General features: G+C 45.2%; 1 protein-coding gene across 1 annotated transcript in view; it reads right to left on the reverse strand.

Moving 5' to 3' along the window:
- Window positions 1-7,024, reverse strand: part of LOC117364478 (interferon lambda-3-like) — a 30,633-nt gene extending 23,609 nt beyond the window's left edge. The window contains exon 1 of the mRNA XM_033953697.1: window positions 6,947-7,024. The gene's annotated coding sequence lies outside the window, so the exon portion shown is untranslated. The remainder of the gene's footprint in view (window positions 1-6,946) is intronic.
- Between the last annotated feature and the right edge of the window lie 584 nt (window positions 7,025-7,608).

Genomic DNA, 7,608 nt, shown 5'->3' on the forward strand with positions numbered 1-7,608 from the left:
CGTCCATCATGGGGGGGGGGGGGGGTCGCTGAAAAGTTATCAGCCCAACCAACAAAGTTGGGTCAGTCTCCGTTGAGGGCTTTACACTGAAGGGCAAATTCTCTAAGAAGCATCCAAACGTTAGGCGCCGAACAGCGCGATTCGAGTAAAATTGTGCGCTGTTCAAAGGCTCACGCTGAACGATGCCTATTTTACAAGCGCCCAATAAATTGGCCAGCTCTAGGCACAGCTAAAAGGTAGGGGCCTATGTGAGCGCTTAAGCATGCTTAAGCGGAGCGATTCTGCAACAAGGCGCCTGACACGTAGCCACGCCTATCGGGCATAGCGCCTATTGGTTTTGAAGGACGCCTAAATTTTTTAGAGGTGCCTTGTTGCAGAATCCGCGCTTTCTCGATAGGCGCCTACGTTTCAATTATTGCCGATTAAAAAGCTTAATTGAGCTTATGAATTCATTTAGGTAGGCGCCTGTCTAGTTGGGCGTCTCCAAAATAGGTGCCGGTTACAGAATTTGGGCCTTGGTCCAGCGATTTTTTTTTCCCCCACTTCTTTTTGTTCCGTATTTTGACAACAGGCAGCCTTACTTTAAGGTTCTAGGAATAATACTAGACCAAGGTTTAACCATGAAAAACCATATAGACTCCCTAATCAAAAGAGGGTTTTTCACTCTTTGGAAACTTAAGTCCATTAAGGCTTACTTCCACACCTCAGCTTTTAGAATTCTAGTTCAATCCCTAATACTAAGCCACCTGGACTATTGCAACATCACCCATCTGACAATCCCCCAGAAGCAAATGCAAAGACTCCAACTGATACAAAATGCAGCAGTCAGGATGATTTGCGGGCTGAAGAAGTCCGACCACATAACCCCCTCCTACCGACTCCTACACTGGCTGCCAATGGGAGCACGCACGAAGTTCAAACTAGGATGTCTCTGCTTCAAGGTACTAAATGGCTTAGCCCCTAAATACATCACAGACCTCTTCTCATTCCCAACCAACAGACACGAAAGAAAAACTCACCTGAAATTTGTCTCCCCACCGGCTAGAGGGTGCAAATATAAGAGATACCATCAACAACTGCTATCGTATCAAGCAGCCATATGGGGTAAAGACTTAGAAAAACTAATCGCACACACAAACAATTATGGAGAATTTAGGAAACACCTAAAAACTTACCTGTTCTTGAAATACCTAGGCAACGAACCAGGACATCAGCCCCCCTTGTAACACCATCACATACCTGAACTTGTAAACTATCAGCCCTAACCCCCAATCACTAACTATGAACCACTCCACTCAATCCATGAACTATTCCCAATTCTTTGTAAGCAGCACGGCACTTCTTGGTCCTGCAGCACACAAACTATTGTTATCATCATTAATGTTGGTATTTTCAGATATATACTACTAGACTCTTTAATTAGTTGTATTTACAGCTTCTCTTTATTGCATTTACTTACAGTTTCTCTCTATTGTAAACCGCCTAGAAGTCGCAAGATTGTTGGCGGTATATAAGAATAAAGTTATTATTATTATTACTTTAAGCACACTGCCTTTATGCCAGGGATTTCTTCCTCAAAGCATAACAAAAGAACAATGCAACCGATCTTCAGTGCAAAGTCAAACGACCAAACCAAGGAGAAAAACTGCAGATACGATGTTCAAGGTATAAAAAAACAAATCTTTATTGAAGAAGATACAATGTAGCATCCCAAAAAGAAATGGAAGAATTGGTTCTCTCGTGCGAGTCCACAGGACCCGACACGGTCCATGTTTCGGAAAACACTCCTTCCTCAGGGGTCCGAAATAGGATTGTGCGAAGACGCAGAGACCTGGCCAAAACAAGTAAGCCGAAATCCCTTGAATCCAGATTCTCGCATGCAGTACAACACCAAACATACGTTCCCCATTGTACGGGGGGGGGGGGGGGTTCCTCCTCCTCTCCTCAATAATTCACCGCATGGCAGCCAGAAAGCAAGTACTGCATGTTGTACTGCATTCAAGGGATTTTGGGTTACTTGTTTTGGTCAGGTCTCTGCGTCTTCGCACAATCCTATTTCGGACCCCTGAGGAAGGAGTGTTTTCCGAAACCCGGACCATGTCGGGTCCTGTGGACTCGCACGAGAGAACCAATTCTTCCATTTCTTTTTGGAATGCTACATTGTATCTTCTTCAATAAAGATTGGTTTTTTTATACCTTGTACATCGTGTCTGCAGTCTTTCTCCTTGCGAGGGTTTTCTTCCTCTAAATACCTGCGCCTATTAGATGCCTAAATGGCATCTAGTCCAAAAACAATGCCTGCGATCAGGGCCGGATTTTCCTATAGGCTAACTAGGCTTCAGCCTAGGGCCTCAAGATCAAGAGGGGCCTACATTCAAATTGTTAGCAAAATTAAAATTACACTATTCTAAAAACAGTGAACACTAAAACACTGAACCGAAAATAAGGAGAAATTCTACGCTTCGGGATCGGAACCGGCTCCGGCCGCAATGGGGCACCGACTCGGCTTCTCCCTTTCTTTTTCTCGCCCTGGGAGGAGGATCGGGGAGGGAAAGACGTCAGTCCGGAAACAGCTGGGCAAAGCCCAGCCCCGCGGGGAGAGAGGCAAAACGTGGATCCGCCAGGACAGGGCGGCCCAGACTGGCATCGGTGTGGGGGGGGGGGTTCAGTGGAAGGGGGATGGGAGGCAGGCTGGCATCGTAGGGGGGTGGGGGATTTAATGGAAGGCAGGCAGGCAGGCAGGATGGCATGGGGGGGTTCAATGGAACGGGGATGGGAGGCAGGCATTGGAGGGGGGGTGAGGTGAGGAAGGACGCACTGGAGGCACTATGGACATAGGAAGGGACAATGTTGTGTGTTATGTTTGATTAGTTATTGTTACAAGTACTATATATGGTGCTGAGAATAAATGTCCAAATAAGTGTTCTCGACTTTTTTTTTTATTTATTATCCGTGTCACATTTTTTATAAAGGTTAGTACCAATAACAACATGTTTCATTTAACATATTGATATATATCACAGTAATGATGTATTTTATTATCTCTCATGTAATTTACAAACTTAAAAGTAGGAGGTGAAAAGGCCTCATAAGTGGAATAGCCTAGGGCCTCTTTTCATCTAAATCCGGCCCTGCCTGCGATCCACCCCTAACCATGACCACTTTTAGGTAGGTGCTTTGGACTAGACACTGACTTTTTATAGAATCGTGTTTTTCTGAGTTAGGTGCCTACACTGGTCTTTGACCTAAGGGCCACCACGTGAGTGGACTGCTGGGCATGATGGACCACTGGTCCGACCCAGCAGTGGCAAATCTTATGTTCTTATATATGTGCCTAATTTAGGCAGACTATAGGACTATATAGAATTTGCCAATTAGCATGCACTAAGTATAATGTGCTAATGGGCTAATAATTCCATGGCCATCTCTACCTCTCAGAGAAAAAGTAAAAAAAAACCCAAAACAATAAGACAGAATAATGTGCAATAAGATGATTACTACAGTACCCATTAATGCGTTTGTGCGGTAGGTGCGTTAACCATGGATCAAGTCATGAATAAGAACATAAGAATAGCTTTAATGGATCAGACCAATGGTCCATCTAGCCCAGTATTCCATCTTCACGGAGGCCAATCCAAGTCACAAGTACCTTGCAAAAACCCAAATAGTAGCATCATTCCACGCCACCTATCCAAAGCAAGCAGTGGCTTTTACCCTATCTGTCTCAACAGCAGACTATAGACTTTTCTTCCAGGAACTTGACCAAACCATTTTTAAAAACCAGCTACATTAACTGCTCTTACCACATTCTCTGGCAACGCATTCCAGAGCTTAACTATTCTCTGAGTGAAAAAATATTTTCTCCTATTGGTTTTAAAAATATTGCTCTGTGACCCCATCGAGTGTCCCCCTAGTCTTTGTAAACCTTGATGCAGTGAACAATCGATCCATTTGTACCCATTCTACACCACTCAGAATTTTATAGACTTCGATCATATTTTCCCTAAGCCGTCTCTTTTCCAAGCTGAAGAGTCCTAGGACTGATAAAAGAATGATAAAGAAGGGGATCACGAACAGTTCGGAGAAGGTTATTGTGCCGCTGTACTGGGCCATGGTTTGCCCTCACCTGGAGTACTGCGACCAGCACTGGTCGCCGTACATGAAGAAGGACACGGTACTACTCGAAAGGGTCCAGAGAAGAGTGACTAAGATGGTTAAGGGGTTGGAGGAGCTGCCGTACAGCGAAAGATTAGAGAAACTGGGCCTCTTCTCCCTCGAACAGAGGAGATTGAGAGGAGACATGATCGAAACATTCAAGATACTGAAGGGAATAGACTTAGTAGACAAGGACAGGTTGTTCACCCTCTCCAAGGTAGGGAGAACGAGAGGGCACTCTCTAAAATTGAAAGGGGATAGATTCCGTAAGAACATAAGGAAGTTCTTCTTCACCCAGAAAGTGGTAGAAAACTGGAACGCTCTTCCGGAGTCTGTCATAGGGGAAAACACCCTCCAGGGATTCAAGACAAAGTTAGACAAGTTCCTGTTGAACAAGAACGTGCACTGGTAGGGCTAGTCTCTGGTATTTGACCAGAGGGCCGCTGCGTGAGCGGATGCTGGGCACGGTGGACCACTGGTCTGACCCAGCAGCGGCAATTCTTATGTTTAGTCTTTCTTCATACGAGAGGAGTTCCATCCCCTTTGTCATCTTGGTCGCACTTCTTTGAACCTTTTCTAGTGCCACTATATCTTTTTTGAGATAAGGCGACCAGAATTGAACTCAATACTCCAGGGAAGGTCGCACCACTGAGCGATACAGAGGCATTCTCGTAAACATACTTAGTCTTGTTCACCATCCCTCTTCTAATAATTCCTAGCATATCGTTTGGTTTCTTGGCCACCGCCACACATTGGGCAGAAGGTTTCAGCGTATTGTCCATGGTGATACCCAGATCTTTTTCTCGAGCGCTGACTCCCAAGGTGGACTGGTAACTATGATTTAGATTATTCTTCCCAATGTGAACTATAGTAAAAGTTCCCTAAATGCATATAATACTTATTTTACATTGAGGCTCACACAGAGGTGGAGTCTGGGCGTATCATGTGAAGGACTCACACTCTTGCATGCGCTAAACTAATTATCTTATTAGGCATTAACAATCTATAATGTACCTAATAAGATAAGATATAGCCAGACACCCAATTATGGCTGGGCTTGGAGCCCAGTTGAGTGGGCAGAATATCCCATCTCTCCCTCTCCTGGCGAGGCAAGGTGATCCGATCCAATCTGGCCCTACCTCTCCCACTGTTGCTGCCGCTGCCTACCTTTTAAAGAGCTGATCTTCTCCGGCTTCGAGCAGTGCGACTGAAACATGCTGCTCATGCCGGCCCCATTGTCTTCCTTCTCACATATTCCGCTTCTGCGGAAACAGGAAGTTACATCAGAAGGATAGCTCTGGGGCTGGAGAAGATCAGCCCTTTAAAGGTACTAGGGGTCACTCAGAGAAACTGAAAGGGGACAAGTTTAAAACAAATGCTAGGAAGTTCTTTTTTACCCAGAGGGTGGTGGACACATGGAACGCGCTTCCTGAGGTTGTGATAGGCCAGAACACAGTACAGGGGTTCAAGGAAGGTTTAGATAGGTTCCTAAAGGTTAAGGGGATTGAGGGGTACAGATAGGAGTAGAGGTAGGTTATAAAAATGGTCAGGAACTACTTCACAGGTCATGGACCTGATGGGCCGCCGCGGGAGTGGACCGCTGGGCACGATGGACCTCTGGTCTGACCCAGTGGAGGCAACTTCTTATGTTCTTATGAGAGGTTTGGAGAATTTCTAGCTGGGGGGGTGGGATTTGGGGCTCCCCACCAGCTACCTCATTGATGTGCTGCTATTGGGTGGGCCTGAGGCAAAGTGGGTGGGCCTGGCCCCACCCGTGGATATGTCATTGTAACCAAAGCTTTATTAGGAGCCTATACAAAATCGGGCTTCACTTCTCTTTAAGGGTAGTGGTGATGGTGGGTTTTCATGTTTAATCAACGAGGCGTGAGAAAAATGGAATTAGAATCAACAAATGTCAGGAGGAGGCAGAGTTAACTAGAACACATTTTTAAACATCATTTATTGTTTGCATCATAAAATAAGGCATCCAGATTGAAAAAAATCAGCTGGGGACTTGTTCTTTGTAGGTTTGCTTTTTCATGAGGTCATGTCAGCTACCTTACCACAGCTTTTAGCGTCACTGCTGTTATTTTGACCTGTTTATAGGCTTTCGCTTTCTCTTGCTGCATCAGCAAAGTGAAAGTTGCAGGCCTTGGGCAAGACCTTGACTAGTTCCTTGGAAGAGGGAATTTCTCCTGTGGGTGGTGAGGTCATACAAAAGAAAAGAAGCAGCATGGATTCAGAGGACTTTGCACTGCCACTGGCAGCCCTCTCTTGGCAGCCTTCCAAGAAAACAAGAGTTTTAGGACGTAGCACTTTTCAATCTTTATTTTTATTTGATTAAAAAAAAAAATCATTTTAGTTGTTGCCTTTCAATAGTAACATTTAAAGGTGGCATGCAGGGGGCAGGAATTGGAGAAAGGCGGGGGGGGGGGGGGTTGACACAGTAACAAATTGACCGTTTTGCTCAAAATGTATGATCGCTAATATTTAAAAAAAATGTGTACAAGCCAAAACAAATTTGCAATTGCATATGAATGACACGTTCAATCTACTCCCACTGTGGTGAATTAAAAAACTTTTGAAAGAACATCAGTAGACATTTAGAAAAGACATATCAAGTGATATTCTCAGCCGGTTTTCAGTACTTTGGACATACTACTTAGTATTACTGGTGTTGGGAGGGTAGAAGGCGCCCTCCACGTCCTCCTCTCTGCTTCTTCCCTGCCCCCCCCCCCCACTTCTTCCCTGCCCACCACACCATACTCGCATCCTCCCTTCCCCACTGTACCTCGTTAAATCTATTCCAACGCAAGCAGCTTCTCCGGTCTGCTGCTTTCACCATTGTTGGCTTTCTTTCTGATGTCACTTCCTGGCCCCGCAACCCGGAAGTGATTTCAGAGGGGAGCAAGGCCAACGCGAGCAGCAGACCTAAGCAGTTGCTAGCACTTGTGAAGATTTAAAGACGTATGGGGGGGGGGAAGGGGGAAAGGAAGGGCATGAGCGTGGCATGGGGGAGGGGGCAGTGCCAGCACCTCCACCAAGATGGCACCCAGGGCGGTCTGCTCCCTTTATTATGCCATTGCATCACATTTTAAAACCTTGCCCCTATGAGTAAAACACTTATAGCCAACAATAACACAACACTTTCTCCTCAGAGCAGCAGTACGAATCTAGTGGACTGGTGGATCTAATGGACCGGTTGCCTTATTACTTTCTTACCCTTGCAAGTTTCTTAAAAGTTTAGGTACCGTAGGAATTTTTCTGACCCTGGAGGGCTTATCATTAAAAAACAAACCAACCCACCCAGAGCTGACGTAGGAGTTGAACTTGGAACCCTTAGATTTCTCGACACTGCATAAATCGTTAGGCTATTCCTCAGCTCTGTGAAGAAGCCTATTAAGAAGTTATTAAAAAAAAAAAAAAAAAAAAAAGATTTTAGTACCATGAACA

This window comes from Geotrypetes seraphini, chromosome 8 (genome assembly GCF_902459505.1).
Source record: "Geotrypetes seraphini chromosome 8, aGeoSer1.1, whole genome shotgun sequence".
NCBI lineage: Eukaryota > Metazoa > Chordata > Amphibia > Gymnophiona > Dermophiidae > Geotrypetes > Geotrypetes seraphini.